The following is a 23,956-nucleotide window of genomic DNA, read 5'->3' as shown; positions in this document are numbered from 1 at the left end:
ATCAATTTGATCACATAGTTTGATCAGACACTCATTCCATCAATTTGATCACATAGTTTGATCAGACACTTATTCCATCAATTTGATCACATAGTTTGATCAGACACACATTCCATCAATTTGATCACATAGTTTGATCAGACACTCATTCCATCAATTTGATCACATAGTTTGATCAGACACATCATTCCATCAATTTGATCACATAGTTTGATCAGACACTCATTCCATCAATTTGATCACATAGTTTGATCAGACACTCATTCCATCAATTTGATCACATAGTTTGATCAGACACTCATTCCATCAATTTGATCACATAGTTTGATCAGACACTCATTCCATCAATTTGATCACATAGTTTGATCAGACACTCATTCCATCAATTTGATCACATAGTTTGATCAGACACTCATTCCATCAATTTGATCACATAGTTTGATCAGACACTCATTCCATCAATTTGATCACATAGTTTGATCAGACACACATTCCATCAATTTGATCACATAGTTTGATCAGACACTCATTCCATCAATTTGATCACATAGTTTGATCAGACACTCATTCCATCAATTCGATCACATAGTTTGATCAGACACTCATTCCATCAATTTGATCACATAGTTTGATCAGACACTCATTCCATCAATTTGATCACATAGTTTGATCAGACACTCATTCCATCAATTTGATCACATAGTTTGATCAGACACTCATTCCATCAATTTGATCACATAGTTTGATCAGACACTCATTCCATCAATTTGATCACATAGTTTGATCAGACACACATTCCATCAATTTGATCACATAGTTTGATCAGACACTCATTCCATCAATTTGATCACATAGTTTGATCAGACACTCATTCCATCAATTTGATCACATAGTTTGATCAGACACTCATTCCATCAATTTGATCACATAGTTTGATCAGACACTCATTCCATCAATTTGATCACATAGTTTGATCAGACACTCATTCCATCAATTTGATCACATAGTTTGATCAGACACTTATTCCATCAATTTGATCACATAGTTTGATCAGACACTCATTCCATCAATTTGATCACATAGTTTGATCAGACACTCATTCCATCAATTTGATCACATAGTTTGATCAGACACTCATTCCATCAATTTCATCACATAGTTTGATCAGACACTCATTCCATCAATTTGATCACATAGTTTGATCAGACACTCATTCCATCAATTTGATCACATAGTTTGATCAGACACTCATTTTATCAATTTGATCACATAGTTTGATCAGACACTCATTCCATCAATTTGATCACATAGTTTGATCAGACACTCATTCCATCAATTTGATCACATAGTTTGATCAGACACTCATTCCATCAATTTGATCACATAGTTTGATCAGACACTCATTCCATCAATTTGATCACATAGTTTGATCAGACACTCATTCCATCAATTTGATCACATAGTTTGATCAGACACTCATTCCATCAATTTGATCACATAGTTTGATCAGACACTCATTTCATCAATTTGATCACATAGTTTGATCAGACACTCATTCCATCAATTTGATCACATAGTTTGATCAGACACTCATTTTATCAATTTGATCACATAGTTTGATCAGACACTCATTCCATCAATTTGATCACATAGTTTGATCAGACACTCATTCCATCAATTTGATCACATAGTTTGATCAGACACTCATTCCATCAATTTGATCACATAGTTTGATCAGACACTCATTCCATCAATTTGATCACATAGTTTGATCAGACACTCATTCCATCAATTTGATCACATAGTTTGATCAGACACTCATTCCATCAATTTGATCACATAGTTTGATCAGACACTCATTCCATCAATTTGATCACATAGTTTGATCAGACACTCATTCCATCAATTTGATCACATAGTTTGATCAGACACTCATTTTCATCAATTTTTTCACATAGTTTGATCAGACACTCATTCCATCAATTTGATCACATAGTTTGATCAGACACTCATTCCATCAATTTGATCACATAGTTTGATCAGACACTCATTCCATCAATTTGATCACATAGTTTGATCAGACACTCATTCCATCAATTTGATCACATAGTTTGATCAGACACTCATTTCATCAATTTGATCACATAGTTTGATCAGACACTCATTTCATCAATTTGATCACATAGTTTGATCAGACACACATTCCATCAATTTGATCACATAGTTTGATCAGACACACATTCCATCAATTTGATCACATAGTTTGATCAGACACTCATTCCATCAATTTGATCACATAGTTTGATCAGACACTCATTCCATCAATTTGATCACATAGTTTGATCAGACACTCATTTTATCAATTTCATCACATAGTTTGATCAGACACTCATTCCATCAATTTGATCACATAGTTTGATCAGACACTCATTCCATCAATTTGATCACATAGTTTGATCAGACACTCATTCCATCAATTCGATCACATAGTTTGATCAGACACTCATTCCATCAATTCGATCACATAGTTTGATCAGACACTCATTCCATCAATTTGATCACATAGTTTGATCAGACACTCATTTTATCAATTTGATCACATAGTTTGATCAGACACACATTCCATCAATTTGATCACATAGTTTGATCAGACACTCATTCCATCAATTTGATCACATAGTTTGATCAGACACTCATTCCATCAATTTGATCACATAGTTTGATCAGACACTCATTCCATCAATTTGATCACATAGTTTGATCAGACACTCATTCCATCAATTTGATCACATAGTTTGATCAGACACTCATTCCATCAATTTGATCACATAGTTTGATCACACACTCATTCCATCAATTTGATCACATAGTTTGATCAGACACACATTCCATCAATTTGATCACATAGTTTGATCAGACACTCATTCCATCAATTCGATCACATAGTTTGATCAAACACTCATTCCATCAATTCGATCACATAGTTTGATCAGACACTCATTCCATCAATTTGATCACATAGTTTGATCAGACACTCATTCCATCAATTTGATCACATAGTTTGATCAGACACTCATTCCATCAATTTGATCACATAGTTTGATCAGACACTCATTCCATCAATTTGATCACATAGTTTGATCAGACACACATTCCATCAATTTGATCACATAGTTTGATCACACACTCATTCCATCAATTTGATCACATAGTTTGATCAGACACTCATTCCATCAATTTGATCACATAGTTTGATCAGACACTCATTTTATCAATTTGATCACATAGTTTGATCAGACACTCATTCCATCAATTTGATCACATAGTTTGATCAGACACTCATTCCATCAATTTGATCACATAGTTTGATCAGACACTCATTCCATCAATTTGATCACATAGTTTGATCAGACACTCATTCCATCAATTTGATCACATAGTTTGATCAGACACTCATTCCATCAATTCGATCACATAGTTTGATCAGACACTCATTCCATCAATTTGATCACATAGTTTGATCAGACACTCATTCCATCAATTTGATCACATAGTTTGATCAGACACTCATTCCATCAATTTGATCACATAGTTTGATCAGACACACATTCCATCAATTTGATCACATAGTTTGATCAGACACTCATTCCATCAATTTGATCACATAGTTTGATCAGACACTTATTTTATCAATTTGATCACATAGTTTGATCAGACACTCATTCCATCAATTCGATCACATAGTTTGATCAGACACTCATTCCATCAATTCGATCACATAGTTTGATCAGACACTCATTCCATCAATTCGATCACATAGTTTGATCAGACACTCATTCCATCAATTCGATCACATAGTTTGATCACACACTCATTCCATCAATTTGATCACATAGTTTGATCAGACACTCATTCCATCAATTTGATCACATAGTTTGATCAGACACTCATTCCATCAATTTGATCACATAGTTTGATCAGACACTCATTCCATCAATTTGATCACATAGTTTGATCAGACACTCATTCCATCAATTCGATCACATAGTTTGATCAGACACTCATTCCATCAATTTGATCACATAGTTTGATCAGACACTCATTTCATCAATTTGATCACATAGTTTGATCAGACACTCATTCCATCAATTTGATCACATAGTTTGATCAGACACACATTCCATCAATTTGATCACATAGTTTGATCAGACACTTATTCCATCAATTTGATCACATTGTTTGATCAGACACTCATTCCATCAATTTGATCACATAGTTTGATCAGACACTCATTCCATCAATTTGATCACATAGTTTGATCAGACACTCATTCCATCAATTTGATCACATAGTTTGATCAGACACTCATTCCATCAATTTGATCACATAGTTTGATCAGACACTCATTCCATCAATTTGATCACATAGTTTGATCAGACACTCATTCCATCAATTTGATCACATAGTTTGATCAGACACTTATTCCATCAATTCGATCACATAGTTTGATCAGACACTCATTCCATCAATTTGATCACATAGTTTGATCAGACACACATTCCATCAATTTGATCACATAGTTTGATCAGACACTCATTCCATTATTTGATCACATAGTTTGATCAGACACTCATTCCATCAATTTGATCACATAGTTTGATCAGACACTCATTCCATCAATTTGATCACATAGTTTGATCAGACACTCATTCCATCAATTTGATCACATAGTTTGATCAGACACATCATTCCATCAATTTGATCACATAGTTTGATCAGACACTCATTCCATCAATTTGATCACATAGTTTGATCAGACACTCATTCCATCAATTTGATCACATAGTTTGATCAGACACTCATTCCATCAATTTGATCACATAGTTTGATCAGACACTCATTCCATCAATTTGATCACATAGTTTGATCAGACACTCATTCCATCAATTTGATCACATAGTTTGATCAGACACTCATTCCATCAATTTGATCACATAGTTTGATCAGACACTCATTCCATCAATTTGATCACATAGTTTGATCAGACACTCATTCCATCAATTTGATCACATAGTTTGATCAGACACTCATTCCATCAATTTGATCACATAGTTTGATCAGACACTCATTCCATCAATTTGATCACATAGTTTGATCAGACACTCATTCCATCAATTTGATCACATAGTTTGATCAGACACTTATTCCATCAATTTGATCACATAGTTTGATCAAACACTCATTCCATCAATTTGATCACATAGTTTGATCAGACACTCATTCCATCAATTTGATCACATAGTTTGATCAGACACACATTTCATCAATTTGATCACATAGTTTGATCAGACACTTATTCCATCAATTTGATCACATAGTTTGATCAGACACTCATTCCATCAATTCCATCACATTTGATCAGATACTTTCCATCAATTTGACACATAGTTTGATCATCAATTTGATCACATAGTTTGATCAGACACTCATTCCATCAATTTTGATCACATATCTGTTTGATCAGACACACATTCCATCAATTTGATCACATAGTTTGATCAGACACTCATTTTATCAATTTGATCACATAGTTTGATCAGACACTATTCCATCAATTTGATCACATAGTTTGATCAGACACTCATTCCATCAATTCGATCACATAGTTTGATCAGACACTCGCTCCATCAATTTGATCACATAGTTTGATCAGACACTCATTCCATCAATTCGATCACATAGTTTGATCAGACACTCATTCCATCAATTTGATCACATAGTTTGATCAGACACTCATTCCATCAATTTGATCACATGGTTTGATTTCCATCAATTTGATCACATAGTTTGATCAGACACACATTCCATCAATTTGATCACATAGTTTGATCACACACACATTCCATCAATTTGATCACATAGTTTGATCAGACACTCATTCCATCAATTTGATCACATAGTTTGATCAGACACACATTCCATCAATTTGATCACATAGTTTGATCAGACACTCATTCCATTTTGATCACATTGTTTGATCCATCCATCAATTTGATCACATAGTTTGATCAGACACATTTTTATCAATTTGATCACATAGTTTGATCACACACACACACTATCAATTTCATCACATACTTTGATCAGACACTCATTCCATCAATTTGATCACATAGTTTGATCAGACACTCATTCCATCAATTTGATCACATAGTTTGATCAGACACTCATTCCATCAATTTGATCACATAATTTGATCAGACACACATTCCATCAATTTGATCACATAGTTTGATCAGACACTCATTCCATCAATTTGATCACATAGTTTGATCAGACACTCATTCCATCAATTTGATCACATAGTTTGATCAGACACACATTCCATCAATTTGATCACATAATTTGATCAGACATTCATTTTATCAATTTGATCATATTCTGTGATCAAACACACATTCCATCAATTTGATAACATAGTTTGATCAGACACTTTTTATCAATTTGATCACATTGTTTCACCAGACACTCATTCCCTCAGTTTGATCACATTGTTTTAACACACCCACACTATTAATTTCATTATATACTTTGATCAGCCACTCATTTCATCAAATCGATCACATAGTTTGATCAGACACTCATTCCATCAATTCGATCATAGTTTGTTCAGACACTCATTCCATCAATTTGTTAACATAGTTTGATCAGACACTTATTTATCAATTTGATCACATAGTTTAATTAGACACACACTCCATCAATTCGATCACATTCTTTGATCACACACTCATTCCATCAATTCGATCACATAATTTGATCAGACACTCATTCCATCAATTCGATCATATAGTTTGATCAGACACTCATTCCATAAATTTGATCACATACTTTGATCAGACACTCATTTTATCAATTTGATCACATAGTTTGATCAGACACTTATTTTATCAATTTGATCACATACTTTGATCAGACACTCATTCCATCAATTTGATCACATAGTTTGATTAGACACACGTTCCATCAATTTGATAACATAGTTTGGTCAGACACTTATTTTATCAATTTGATCACACTATTTGACCAGATACTTATTCCATCAATTTCATGACATAGTTTGATTAGACACACACACCATCAACTCGGTCACATTGTTTAATCAGACACTCATTTCATCAAATCGATCACACACACATTCCATCAATTCGATCACATAGTTTGATCAGACACTCATTCCATCAATTCGATCACATAGTTTTTTCAGACACTCATTTCATCAATTTTTTCACATAGTTTTATCATGCACTCATTACATCAATTTGATCACATAGTTTGATGAGAGACACATTCCATCAATTTTATCACATAGTTTTATCATGCACTCATTCCATCAATTTGATCATATAGTTTGATCAGACGCTCATTCCATCAATTTGATCACATAGTTTGATCAGACACTCATTTCATCAATTTATCGCATCGTTTGTTCAGACTCACACTCCATCAATTTGATCACATAGTTTGATCACACACACATTCCGTCAATTTAATCACATAGTTTGATCAGACACACACACCATCAATTTGATCACATACTTTGATCAGACATTCATTTTATCAATTTGATAATTTAGTTTAATCAGACACACATTCCATCAATTTCATCACATAATTTGATCACACACATTACATCAATTTCATCACATAGTTTGATCAAACACTCATTCCATCAATTTGATCACATAGTTTGATCAGACACTTATTCCATCAATTTGACAAAATAGTTTGATAAGACACTCATTCCATCAATTCGAACACATACTTTTATCAGACACTGATTCCATCAATTCGATCACATGGTTTGATCACACACACATTCTATCAATTTGATCACATAGTTTGATCAGACACTCATTTTATCAATTTCATCACATAATTTGATCAGAGACACATTACATCAATTTGATCACATAGTTTGATCAGACACTCATTCCATCAATTTGATCACATAGTTTGATCAGACACTTATTCCATCAATTTGACAAAATAGTTTGATCAGACACTTATTCCATCAATTTGACACAATAGTTTGATCAGACACTCATTCCATCAATTTTATCACACAGTTTGATCAGACACTCATTCCATCAATTTGATCACATAGTTTGATCAGACACTCATTCCATCAATTTGATCACATTGTTTGATCACACACACCTTCCATCAATTTTGTCAGATAGTTTGAACACACACACATTCCATCAATTTGATCACATAGTTTGATGACACACACATTCCATCAATTCGATCACATAGTTTGATCACCCACTCATTCCATTAATTTGATCACATAGTTTGATCACACACTCATTCCATCAATTTGATCACATAGTTTGATCAGACACGTCATTCCATCAATTCGATCACATAGTTTGATCAGACACTCATTCCATCAATTTGATCACATAGTTTGATCTCACACACATTCCATCAATTTAATCACATAGTTTGATTGGACACTTATTCCATCAACTCGATCACATATTTTGATCACACACACATTCTCTCAATTTCGTCACATAGTTTGATCAGACACTCATTCCATCAATTTGATGACCTAGTTTGATCAGACACACATTCCATCAATTTGATCACATAATTTGATTAGACACACATTCCATCAACTCGATCACATCGTTTGATCAAACACTCATTTCATCAAATCGATCACATAGTTTAATCAGACGCTCATTCCATCAATTTGATCACATTGTTTGATCAGGCACACATTCCATCAATTTGATAACATAGTTTGATCAGACACTTATTTTATCAATTTGATCACACTCTTTGACCAGATACTCATTCCATCAATTTCATGACATTGTTTGATTAGACACACACACCATCAACTCGGTCACATTGTTTAATCAAACACTCATTTCATCAAATCGATCACATAGTTTTATCAGACACCCATTTCATCAAATCGATCACACAGTTTGATCACACACACATTCCATCAATTCGATCACATAGTTTGATTCAGACACTCATTTCATCAATTTTTTCACATAGTTTTATCATGCACTCATTACATCAATTTGATCACATAGTTTGATGAGAGACACATTACATCAATTCGATCACACAATTTGATCAGATACTCATTCCATCAATTTGATCACGTAGATTGATCAGACACTTATTCCATCAATTCGATCACATAATTTGATCAGATACTCATTCCATCAATTTGATCACGTAGATTGATCAGACACTTATTCCATCAATTCGATCACATAGTTTGATCAGACACTCATTCCATTAATTTGATCACATAGATTGATCAGACACTCATTCCATCAATTTGATCACATGGTTTAATCACACACACCTTCCATCAATTTTGTCAGATTGTTTGATCACACACACCTTCCATCAATTTTGTCAAATTGTTTGATCACACACACCATCAATTTGATCACATACTTTATAAAGACAGTCATTTTATCAATTTGATCACATAGTTTGAAAAGACAGTCATTTTATCAATTTGATCACATAGTTTGATCACGCACACATCCATCAATTTGATCACACAGTTTGATCACACACATATTTTATGAATTTGATCACATAGTTTGATCACACACCCACACTATTAATTTCATCACATACTTTGATCAGACACTCATTTCATCAAATCGATCACATAGTTTCATCAGACACTCATTCCTTTAATTTGATCACATAGTTTGATCAGCCACACACACCATCAATTTGATCACATATTTTGATCAGACACTCATTTTACCAATTTGATCACATTGTTTGATCAGACACGTATTCCATCAATTCGATCACTTAGTTTGATGAGACACTCATTCCATTAATTTGATCTCATGGTTTGATCACCCACACATACCATCAATTTGGTCAGATAGTTTGATCAGACACTTATTTTATCAATTTGATCACATTGTTTGACCAGACACTCATTCCATCAATTTGATCACATAGTTTGATCAGACACACACTCCATCAGTTTGATCACATAGTTTAAACAGCCACACACACCATCAATTTGATCACATAGTTTGATCAGACACTCATTCCATCCATTTGATCACATAGTTTGATCAGACACTCATTCCCTCTATTTGATCACATAGTTTGATCCTTCCATCAATTTGATCACAGTTATTGCCATAATCATAAAATATAACTTTGTTGTAGTCAACTATATAAGATTTAAATGGCATATTTATGTTAGGCAATTGCCATAATAGAAACAAGTATTGAACTTAGTAAATAAATCGAAAGTTTTTCATTATTAAGAAATTATTATTGTTCTGTAAAAATTGTGGACGGAATAATTCTTAAGAAAATTATATTATATGTAAATCAACCTTGAAATAAACTGTTAAAGTTAAGAAAGTTTCAAAACTTCGTTTTAATATAGTAGTTTTATTTGAATAATCAATTTCTTAGTAAGTTTTAATAAGGATTACATATCTTGTCTTTAACCAAAAGTTGGAGTGATATATTTAATTTTAAGAAAATTTAAATGTCCATATCTCATAAAACTACGTGAAACATAATACAATTTATAGTTTATTTCAATTCATAAACAGGTTTGTTATATGGTATCAATAGTTTCACTTCATAAAAGCCATCAGTTATAAAGTGATAACACAGTCAAGTAAGGTCTGAAATTATCATTCTAGGTTGTAGAAATTAGCTCTAAAAATATTATTAAATTATTCAGAGGACAGTATGTTTACAGGCTTGAAATACTAGATTGTCAGTATCAATACCAGTAGTGGACAAACTGCAAATATTCGCTTTTATAGCTCTGTGCTTACCTAAAAAACAAGCCACCAAAATTATCTAATTTCTCAAGTTCATGCAATCGATTTCATCTCCGGAACCTTTAGAAAGTTACAAGTCACAATTATCTATTTTTCTTTAATTTGTTTGTTTGAAGCTGAGCACAAAGCTTCACAATGTTATTCTCAGCACGGGTATCGAAACCCGATTTTAACGTTATAAGCCCATAGACCTACTGCTGTGTTTTCTTCTTTTACGTTCACCTTCCAACAATGCAAGATAAACTAAGATTACAACCTCTACCTGGACCAACATATGTAACAGGTGTCACGATATTTCTGTATCATAATAAATGACTGCCGGTGCAAATAATTATGTTCTGAAAACAAAACACTTTCTTGTACAACGAACAAGTTTATATAATTGAACAAATAAAGTAACTGAGTAATACTGTTGGTAAAACAAGTGTATCGACCTATAACAAGTAAGTACACTATTATTATTTACGTACACCATTGTTATTTGCATACATTATTATTATTTACGTGAACTATTATTATTTACGTACACCATTGTTATTTGCATACATTATTATTATTTACGTGAACTATTATTATTTACGTGCATTTATTATTTACGTACACCATTATTATTTACGTACACTGTTGTTTTTCACGTACACTTATTATTTACGTATACTATTATTATTTACGTAAACTATTATTATTTACATACACTATTATTATTTACGTATATTATTATTATTTACGTATATTATTATTATTTACGTACACTATTATTATTTACGTACACTTTTAATATTTACGTATACTATTATTATTTGCATACACTATTATTATTTACGTATACTATTATTATTTACGTACACTATTATTATTGACGTACACTCTTCTTATTTACGTACACTCTTCTTATTTACGTACACTTATTATTTACGTACACCATTATTATTTACGTACACTTATCATTAACGTACACTATTATTATTTACGTATACCATTGCTATTTACGTACCCCATTGTTATTTACGTACACTATTATTATTTACGTGAACTATTATTACTTACGTACAGTATAATTATTTACGTACCTTATTATTATTTACGTAAACTATTGTTCTTTATGCACACTATTATTATTTATGTAAACTATTGTTATTTACGTACACTATTATTACTTACGTGCACTATTATTCTTTACGTACACTATTATTATTTACATTTGTTAGGGTATCAATTTCATGATGTAATTTTCTTGTTCAAGGTTTTTGACAAGATAATAGTTGCTTTCATAATATTCCGATAATATCATATCAATATTCACCACAACCCTTAAAATGGAATGATTATTATGGTAAGTCTTTGTTGGTAGTAAAAATGCACTGGCAGTCTTCTGTCAACAGTCAAATGAACGACAGTAGAATTTAGTAGAACTTTAAGCAGGCATTGACTGCGATAAAAATGACCTAACGGTTAGCGTATTACACTACAAGCATTTTGCCCATTACTTCATTAGAGTAATCCAAGCGTTGGCGGCGAGTTCTGCTCATTGTATGTTTTCTCTAATTTTAAAATGATCGACCAGAATTAAAGCACATAACTTTACGTAGTGTTGAGAGAATTTTCGAAATTTCCGCTTTACGAAGTTGAAACGAAGTGTATGAGTGTACAGATTAGGTTGATGAATAGTACGCTACGGGTGTCCTTATGACAGTTACTTTTCTGAGGTCATTTGTTTTTTAGAACACGTTAAGTAAAAGTCTGTGGATACTCCTGGATACTCACACCTGAACCCAACGTATTCTGCTTAAATAAGTAAACTATGCCCACTTTTTTACTTTCTGTAAGTATCGCTGTAATTTTAAGAAATGTTACATCACTCTAAATAATGTTTTGTTTTCTCTACGTGTGTGATTTTGTAACCCGTTATTTTGTCAGGGTTTTGTTACTCAGAGTTTTCGACACTTGTTTCCATTTTATTGTGCTTTGAAAGCACGTGCAATGGGTGAGGAATACTAAACTGGGTCAAGGTTATTTTGCTTATTTGAATCATGATATCACAAAAGACACTTCTGCTTCTAAATGTTTCTAACAATAGCAGTAAGACATCATATCTTAATTGTCTAGGTATGTTAACTTTCACTTAAAGTTCTATATATCTCCATGTCCTTGTTGTTTACGGGTCCACAATAGCATCTGGATAACACACAGAAGAAAATAAACATCAAATTGTCAGTTTATGTCACTGATATCCCTGGTTCACCTAGAACAGTAATGACTCAGCTCCTTACTCAGTTCGTGAACCACCGCCCACAATGATAGGTTTTAAAAAAAAATGGATAATTTGAGAGTTAGAGATGAAAACTATAATAATACATTAAGGTTCTCAATGTAAATCATTACGATCAATAATGTGTTAGTGTGAACTTTAACCAATGACCTATGTTTGAGTAAAATTTATTATAGATTGGGTTTTTATGGAAGCTATTTCTTGTGGAAAGCTGAACTGAATGGAACGTGCACTTTGTGCTAGAAAGTGTACTTTCAGGATAATTAGAGAAAAAGTGTAATATATTGGAGTTGCTGGACCAGATTCAAAAACCATCTTAAAAGGTTCTATTAGTGTTTCAGAATGAGCCTTAGTTTGTAACCCGGGCCTAAACAGTGGTTCTTCCGCTTCAATTCAGCCGAGAGGGTCGACAGTCGCTTGAAGGTGTCAATGTTTGAATACTGTCTGCTATATTTTGACCTGTAGGATAGTGTAATACGAATAAAGCTAAGCAGAATTTCTATATAGAGAAGTTTTATTTTAATTTTATGTAAACTGTCCTACTGGCCTGAGGCAAGTGTTTATTTTATTATATGCAGAGGTTTACATATTATGTCCTCTTTATTTAATAAAGTTAAACCTAATTGGATAATAAATGAGGATATTCCATTAAAATCTGCCTCATTATTAGTTTAAAATATCTATGGTAATCAATAAGATATTAAGCCTAAATTAGGCTATTTAAGTGTTGATTCCATTCACTGTAACGTTATATGTAGTTTTCATAATGCTTTCTTATTAACATTCAATGTTTCGTATATATTTTCGAACATCAACTTCGCTGCAGTATATATATATATATATATTTTAGATGTTTACTGCTGATTAATAAAATTCACTTGTTTAATTAATTAACAGAATCAACAAAAGCACAACTTGATACTATCGTTATAAACAAATCCTGGAATATAAGATTAGCTATTCTTTATCTTATCGGTTATGAGTTGGGGTATAGTGATAAGCGTATTTCGAAGTCATAGCCATAAGTTTTCCTTACCGTTTAGATATAATCTTATATCTTTTTATTGTTGGATATGGACCAACAATGTTACTGACACTTTCCGATAACGTAACACTAAATAACTCGTTTATTATAACAAATGTATTTCATTCGTGCAATACTCACTGTTTTTTTGCTTGAAATCTTTTTATACCGATTGTGAAATATTATTTTGTTGTGTTTTTTTTATTTCGCGCAAAGCTACACAAGGGCTATCTGCGCTAGCCGTCTCTAATTGAGCAGTGTAGAGGTAAGACTAGAGACAGTTTAGGTCTCATAATGCTTTCGATTACATTTCTCTAATATAATTTAGAAATACCAGTAAAACCTTCTTATATTATTTCTTTCATTCGCACCTTGGGAATCTCTTACTAGAATTAATTTGTTCTAAGACGATTCTTAATGTAATACACCTATTTCATTGCAATGATAACTTGTGAAACTGCACGGTGAATTTCGAATTGGATAGAAATTAACAAGTAAACCTTTAACATTATGGATTCGTGCCTACTGGTTGTGTGGAAATCTTAAAGGATAACATCTTAAGCTTTATAAATCTGTTCATAATCCAGTGTTGTAATCACATTCTACACTCCATCACCGAGCACAATGTATTAACTTCATTCTACACTATCTTATCTAGTATTGTGTCCTAAGTTCATTCTAGACCCCCTTACCATACTTCGTTCTATACATCCCTTTACCTAGTATTGTGTATTAACTTCGTTCTATACATCTCTTTACCTAGTATTGTGTATTAACTTCGTTCTATACATCTCTTTACCTAGCATTGTGTATTAACTTCGTTCTATACATCCCTTTACCCAGCATTGTGTATTAACTTCGTTCTATACATCTCTTTACCTAGTATTGTGTATTAACTTCGTTCTATACATCTCTTTACCTAGCATTGTGTATTAACTTCGTTCTATACATCCCTTTACCCAGCATTGTGTATTAACTTCGTTCTATACATCTCTTTACCTTGTATTGTGTATTAACTTCGTTCTATACATCTCTTTACCTTGTATTGTGCATTTGCTTGCTTGAAACAAGACGTTGAAGATATTGACCAAGAATAATGAAGTCATGATGTGCACATGGTTTTTCAAACAATACGTTTTTAAAGGTACTGTTACTCAGGACTTTCATGCTATATTTTAAACAATATCACAAAGAATCGTGTATTTGTACTACTGAACAGTTCCCGGATGATAACACGTGAATATGTATAAGTAACATAGCTGAATCACAACATAACTCCCTATAGCGTAACTACATTTAACAGAATATTTACAATTCACATTAGATTTCATAACACTTGAACTATAAATATATGGCTATAATTAAGAATAAAATGAAATATATTTTGTGATTGTAATTCTTAAACCAATTGATGAATCGTCTCTACAAACAAACATCAATGATTTACTGTAACCAATGTAAATATTCAGTTGAGGTCTGCGAACATTTTATCATTTTGTTTCTCTTGCGTGTTACGAGAGGATATAAACTCAAAGAATATTGTACACTATGTTTAAACAGTTTCTGTTTACTTATTAGAAATCAATTGATCGATTTAGGTATTACACGTGGAACAGCGAAATGTCTAAACTGATATGCGAGGTTCGATTCTCCGCATATAGCCCAACGTAGTTTTCTCTGAAAAAACAACAACATGAGTTACGGTTGAATGTTTTTTACAACTTTAATTGTAATGAAACATTTTAAATCGAATATTCCACAACTGAAATAAAACGTATATAAAATATATATTCACTAAATCTTGTTTATTGTTATATTTTATCTGTTTCAGCGACATCTCAGAAAGTGTCTTTAACAATTAGTGTTAAATTTCAGAACTAAATCGATTGAGAACGTTAACAAATTAAACTTTACTGGATGTTCAAGATTTGTGCACTCGTACTACTGACTTTTATACCAGTTTTATTATTATGTATTTCATTTCTTCATCATGTGTCACAATACCTGTCTCAAACTTTAAACAATATATCTTATACCAATTTTATCATCATGTATTTCATTTCTTCATCATGTGTCACTATGCCTGTCTCAAAATTTAAACAATATATTTTATACCAGTTTTACCATCATGTATTTCATTTCTTCATCATGTGTCACTATATCTTAATGATTATCTTTACATCCAAACATCTTATATCTGTCAAAGTTTACTATATTTACTCTTTCTCTGTGTATCGTCTTCAATATTTTTCCGTTAATTTCCATGTTCTGTATTTTGAAAAACAGTTTGTTTTTCTGCCGGTAATATCAAATGGTGGCTTACAGTAACAACTTGTTTTTCTAAGCATTAGAAACAAACATATTATTCATTGTTTCATATATAATCTACATAATTGTCTGTAATGCTATGTAATTTTCTGTAATGTTATATGATTGTTTGTAATGTTATATGATTGTCTAATGTTATATGATTGTTTGTAATGTTATATGATTGTCTAATGTTATATGATTGTTTGTAATGTTATATAATTGTTTGTAATGCTATATGATTGTTTGTAATGTTATATGATTGTTTGTAATGTTCTCTTATTTTTAAAGCTATATTCTTAGTATTTCACCCCTCAATGGAACTTCGGAATGTCTACGGACTTATAGCGCTAGAAACCGGATTTCGATACCCGTGGTGAACAGGTTGCAGAAAGCTTTATCTCAAACAAACAAAGAAAGAAAGCTTAATTTTTCACCCATTATACGTCTTTAACTTACATCCAATATGTTCACTACGTTATTTATATATAATATTTTAAACTTGCATCCAATATGTTCACTATGTTATTTATTTATATTATTTTAAACTTACATCCAATGAGTTCACTAATGCTATTTATATATAATATTTTACACTAACATCCAATATATTCACTAGGGCTATTTACTTATATTACTTTAGACTTACATCCATACCAGCATCGTGAAGCATTACGCGAAATTCCAAACAAACCAAATATCCTTAGATGGCCATTTTTTGATAAAGCCTATAATATATCGTAACATTTCAAAACAAAATTCTGCTTTTCATCAGCGACCATGTAGGACATTTTCTCTTAAATACATTAAACATTCTATCCTTTCGTTGTAGTATAACAATAGGTGAACATTGCTTAAAATTCTTGTTGGTTTTCTACAGATAGAAATAACAGTTCTTGTTTTGCTTTAGCTGTAAACATGTCTAAATATAGCGACAAGGTACTGGTTCACTTTTAAAGTTAATAAAATACTATGCTTTACTAATCTTTTGAAAAGACATAAAAATTATTTCTGAATTCTAGTTGAATAAAATACATGAACGTGTCCAAACTTATTTCATATAAACATCTACTTACATAGTAGAGACTTTAACTTCAGCCCCTCACTCGCTGGTACAGCGGTAAGTCTACGGATTTACAAAGCTTAAATCAGGAGTTCAATTCCTCTCAGATGGCTTAATAGATAGCCCGATGTGGCTTTGTTAAAAGAAAAGAGATATCCCGATGTGGCTTTGTTAAAAGAAAACAGATATTCTGATGTGGCTTTGTTAAAAGAAAACAGATATCCCGATGTGGCTTTGTTAAAACAAAACATATATCCCGATGTGGCTTTGTTAAAACAAAACAGGTATCCGGATGTGACTTTGTTAAAAGAAAACAGATATCCCGATGTGGCTTTGTTAAAAGAAAACAGATATCCCGATGTGACTCTGTTAAAAGAAACAGATATCCTGCTGTGGCTTTGTTAAAAGAAAACAGATATCCCGATGTGGCTTTGTTAAAACAGAACAGATATCCCGATATTGCTTTGTTGAAAGAAAACAGATATACCGATGTGGCTTTGTTAAAACAAAAGATATCCTGATGTGGCTTTGTTAAAACAAAACAGATATCCTGATGTGGCTTGTTAAATGAAAACAGATATCCCGATGTGGCTTTGTTAAAACAAAACAGATATCCCGATATTGCTTTGTTGAAAGAAAACAGATATACCGATGTGGCTTTGTTAAAACAAAAGATATCCTGATGTGGCTTTGTTAAAACAAAACAGATATCCTGATGTGGCTTGTTAAGTGAAAACAGATATCCCGATGTGGCTTTGTTAAAAGAAAACAGATATCCCGATGTGGCTTTGTTAAAACAAAACAGATATCCCGATGTGACTTTGTTAAAACAAAACAGATATCCCGATGTGACTTTGTTAAAACAAAACAGATATCCCGATGTGGCTTTGTTAAAACAAAACAGGTATCCCGATGTGACTTTATTAAAACAAAACAGATATCCCGATGTGACTTTGTTAAAACAAAACAGATATCCCAATGTGACTTTGTTAAAACAAAACAGATATCCCGATGTGGCTTTGTTAAAACAAAACACACACACTTTAACTTCACATTATTACTTAGTCTTGACTTTATTGTAATTTGTTCTTTTTGTATTCTGCCTCCATTTTATCAGTTTCAAAAACTAATTATTTTTATCCGTTACTTTAAAAAAATATGTTCATAACTTCTTCTTGTAGCCGTGGCTACACTAAGTGTGACAGTCATATACATCAACAGATCACTCAAGAGTAGCCAAAGAGTTGACGACGAGTTCTGTTAGCTTACTGCCTTTTTAATGTTCTGAGCGAAATGAACTTTCTGAAAAGACAAGGGTTGTAATAAACAATGATTTTGTTTTTCATTGAGGTTCAACTTTATTTATAATTTATCAATAGTATATATGTATGTAAAACATTTAATAGATTCTGATATGTTTCCCACCGTCAGCCTTAGTTGTTATGTTATTACACTTGTTTACTTCACATATTGTTCATGTTTTGTTTTGTTTCTTTGTGTACTTCCTCAAGTTATTATAAATGAATTATTCTAAAAATAACACATATTTTATATAGACACATGTACTTACCACATTTAACCATCAATGTGTTAGTTAATCCATCATATATCAGTATAATAGAGTTTGAGTAAAATGGTTGAGATACTTTTTAACTTACGGACGATCACAACATGTACGGTGTGAAGGTCTGTTAACTGTGTTAATATTTGGTGACATAACGGAAAGACAAATACTCTAAATTAATTTACTGAATTCATGCTATCGTAACTTAAAAATTCTAGCTTTTATTGGTCCGTGTTATTGGAGAAGATATGTGTGAACTTGCACAATTCTGGATACGGAAAACACCAGCTTACGATATTATAAGTGGCAGACACTGTTAGGGTGTCAAAAGCACAAAAACTATTATTGTCACAAATGAGGCCGGACTTCTCTTTTATGTTATCGTTCTTTCGTGTTTCATCCCTCTGGAAAATGACCAAAATGGGCATCAAAAACGAGATCTATATGCAACAGCCTGCGATTTTATCGTCAGGCGAGCCCAGATCATAAACCCGGAAACAGCTTGCTGGCTCGGAACACGAACTGAAGCTACTCACAATCCAAATGTACCAGCAGAAGCTAATATCATCAACCGACAAATCGAATTCACCCTACTATGAAACCATGAATCCCGTGTCATAATATTTCTCTGTTGTGTGTGTTTAAATAATTCTTGTTTATATTGTTCAGTTCGTGATGAAATTACTCGGCGAATTTCTGCTTTGCAAGTCGAACAAAATGTGTAATTAAACAACGTAATATATGAAATGTTCCTGTCAGCTCTAGTCATTCCATTTCAGTTTACAATTTTAGATAAAACATATGTATGTATTGTATTTCTACTGTAAAAACCCCAAAAACATAAAATGTTTACAGTGTTTTACGTCTATTTTTATCGGAAATGTTGGGTTGTTTTAATAGCTGAACTTAGTTTAACTGACACATAAGGTCAGTCGAACTAAATCTAAGAATACGTAATACGTATATAAAAAGAAAACAAAAAAAAACGTTCTTTTTCTTTGTCCCTAAAATTAGGGTTTTTTAAACATAAAATTCTGGAATATCTTTGTTTTCAAGTTTTCCGAAAAAACTTAGTGAGTAACACAGTAGAACATATTTATAATATCTGTTTTAACAGATATCACGTTAACGTGATAAACTTCTTCAAACAACGTGATTTATTGAACCTAACGGCCCGGTATGGCCAAGCGTGTTAAGGCGTTCGGCTCGTAATCCGAGGGTAGCGGGTTCGAATCCCGGTCGCACCAAACGTGCTCGCCCTTTCAGCCGAGTCACGGTCAATCCCACTATTCGTTGGTAAAAGAGTAGCCCAAGAGTTGGTGGTGGGTGGTGATGACTAGCTGCCTTCCCTCTAGTCTTACACTGCTAAATTAGGGACAGCTAGCGCAGATAGCCCTTGAGTAGCTTTGCGTGAAATTCAAAAACAAAAAAAAAACAATTGAACCTAACATTACCTTCACCAGTCTTTAAAAGAATTTTATAACTTCTGAGTCATTACACTTGAAAGCAAGTCGTAAAACTGTTGATGAAACAACAACTTGAAACATTGTTTACTTTAGAATTAAATCTGGTCTCATAACATTTTGAAAAGTCGATAATTTTGTATAATTACTGTGAGATAGCAGATTGTAGTTTTATTTTGTGACGTTTCGGTTACCATTAAGTTTGTACATTTTCGATCATTTAGTTAAACTATGAATTTTTAATTATGTTAAAGTGCTAACTCACTTTCCTGATGCAGCACGTTAATTTTAAGTTCTCATGTTTTATGAAACCGAGACAAGTTTCCCCTGGCGTTGACGTACAGATATTAATGTTGTGAAAGATTATGTAGATTTATGGTAATAACTAATCACATGAGATGCAATCTCGTGGTCTAATCAGTAGATAAAGATGGCTAAACGAGTTAGTTAAAAAGAATTATTGCTAAATATTGTTACTGATATAAGAAATGGTTCATTTTTGAAGCATTGTGTTATTCTCTGGTTCTTTCTTCTTTTGTTTGATATTTGTTGATATTCATCTAAGTGACATTTATTTTGTATTATTTATTAATATACATATACCAAGTCCTAACCAGATACTGGCTTACTGACTGTTGTTTTGTACACAATAAAACTCGGATGCTAGTTGTTTTGGTTATCTGTTGTTATTTTACACTTCTTGAGCGGCGTTTTGATTAATTACACTTTGAATTGATTCTATGACTAAATTATTACGAGAAAGATGGGTTTCAACAGAAGATGGCAAATAATTAAACTCACAAACCCAATGAATAGATAGAAACTAGAGCACGTGACTGAGTCTACCAATGATAGGTAAGAACTAGAGCGCGTAACTGAGTCTACCAATGATAGGTAAGAACTAAAGCACGTAACTGAGTATACCAATGATAGATTGGAATCGCACAACAAAATGAAAGTGCTTAAAGCTAGCTCTTTACTCTCACACCTGAACAATATAGACTTCACCTGACAGATCGATGAATGAATCAACATTTATAAAAGTAATCAATTTTTTCCAAAAAAACAACAACATTTTACTGTTTAAACTTCATCAAAAGATAAATTTTCCTTTTACTTGGTTCTGAGACACTAACCTTGTCTGCATTATTACCATCCCGATTTCTTTATTTTTTACCACATTCGTCATTGATATGTTTGTTTGTTTTTTGAATTTCGCGCAAAGCTACTCGAGTGCCAGCTGCGAAAGCCGTCCCTAATTTAGCAGTGTAAGATTAGAGGGAAGGCAGCTGGTCTAGTTGTCACTACCCACCGCCAACTCTTGGGCTACTCTTTTACCAACGAATAGTTGGTTTAACAGTATCATTATAACGTTCCCATGGCTGAAAGGGCGAGCATGTTTGGTGCGACCGGGATTCGAACCCACGACCCTCGGATTACGAGTCGCACGCCTTAACCCACCTGGCCATGCCGGGACTCGTCAGTGATATCTTAATACATTTAATCAGCGGGATTGCAGAACGTCATCTCTTCTGAACCTCTTGTTTGGTATAACAGCTTCTATTGCTCGCAATGAAGAATTTTCCTTTTATCATCCTATTTTTGAAGCTTCAGAATACTCCATCATTATAGGTTGACGGTTTAAAAATAACAAATTATTTTAAACCTTTGTTACATACATGTCAGCAGGTTTGAATTACATTTACGTGTGTGTGTGTTTTCTCTTACAGCAAAGCCACATTGGACTATCTGTTGAGTCCACCGAGGAGAATCGAACTCTGATATTAGCGTTGTAAATCCGAAGACTTACCGCTGTATAGCTGATGGACTGCATTTAAGTTAACTTTCGCATAATTAAAACAAACTCAAATGAAACAGCATTAAATTATTTATATTTTTACATTTCATCCAAAGTGGCACACATACACACACATTTTAAGATACAGTTTTACTATTGTACTTATTGTTCTTGTTGTATTCTGCTGTTATCACTAAATATATTTCTAAGTGTTTTTAATGTACAGTCAGCGGTGCACCAGTTGAGCTTTATTTAATCAGTTACATTTATTACAATATACTTTGTCAGTTACGTGTGTTTGTTTGTTTACTAAATGTCATTTAGATTATTTAATGCAAATGAAGCTTTATCTTATCGTTCCATCGCTTTTGTACTTTAGCTAAAATACTACATGATACACAGGTTTTGTAGGACACTAACACATTTAAAATATTAATATGTAAACAATATTAGTATGTGTTTGTGGTCTGCCTTCCACAAGTATTGAAATCCGGTTTGTAGTAGTACTAGTCCGTAGACGTACCACTGTGCTACTAGAGGGTTAGTAGCTGGTTTCTCTAGTACCAACCTCTTTGTACAAATAATTTCGTTTCATAATACGCTATTTGTACATATCAAGCATTGTTTTAAGCATTACGTTCCATTATCCTATCGACTTAATCCATCGGAGTTGTTCTGTTAAATCTCGAACTAATGTCATTAACTGTACTACCACTTTAACTGTGTGAAGGATAACAGAAACGTAAAATCAGTACTTATGTGTTGACTTTTCTGTTGAAGTCCTTTGCTTAAATTGAGATGTATGCGATTATATATGTCATTGAACGTTTGAGAGGTTAAAGTGTTTTCAGCGAAATGTACGTCTTGAACAATAAATTTAAAAAACATTTCGTGTGGTGATAAACAATAGTAGATTTTGAGAAAAAACCAAATACATAAGGATATATGTGACTGCGTAGGCAACAAAATATATGATTAGAGCGAATTATAAACATATACGTATATACTATACAAGCTATATAACAGGACGTTCTAAGAAGAAATTTTAATGAAAGGTCATGTGAATTTTGTTTAATAAAAACTTAACAAGAAATATGAGGAAATAAAACTTTGCTTACAAAAGGCTTTAAGAACACTTAGAGAAGAACCGAACCGTGTTGCCCGACAAGTGGCATGCGACTCGTAATCTGAGGATCGCGGGTTCGAATCCCCGTCGCCCTAAGCATGCTCGCCCTTTCAGCCGTGAGGGCGTTATAATGAGACGGTTAATCCCACTATTAGTTGGCAAAAAGAGTAGCCCAAGAGTTGGCGGTGGGAGGTGATCACAAGCTGCCTTCCCTCTTGTCTTATACTGTTAAATTAGGGATGGCTAGCGCAGATAGCCCTCGTGTAGCTCTGCGCGAAATTAAAAAAAAAAAGGAGAGAAGAACCGTATAATTTCTCGATGTTTCTTCCGATACAGAACTACAAGCTTCATATTATTATTCTTTATTATCTAAATATAATTGTAGAACATCAGCTACAAGTTCTGATAATGTACAATACATAAATATATATATACAATATACAATAATCATTCAATGCAAGTTAC

Source organism: Tachypleus tridentatus, unplaced genomic scaffold, assembly GCF_004210375.1.
Source record: "Tachypleus tridentatus isolate NWPU-2018 unplaced genomic scaffold, ASM421037v1 Hic_cluster_2, whole genome shotgun sequence".
Taxonomy (NCBI): domain Eukaryota; kingdom Metazoa; phylum Arthropoda; class Merostomata; order Xiphosura; family Limulidae; genus Tachypleus; species Tachypleus tridentatus.
Note: the sequence above shows the minus strand (reverse complement) of the source record.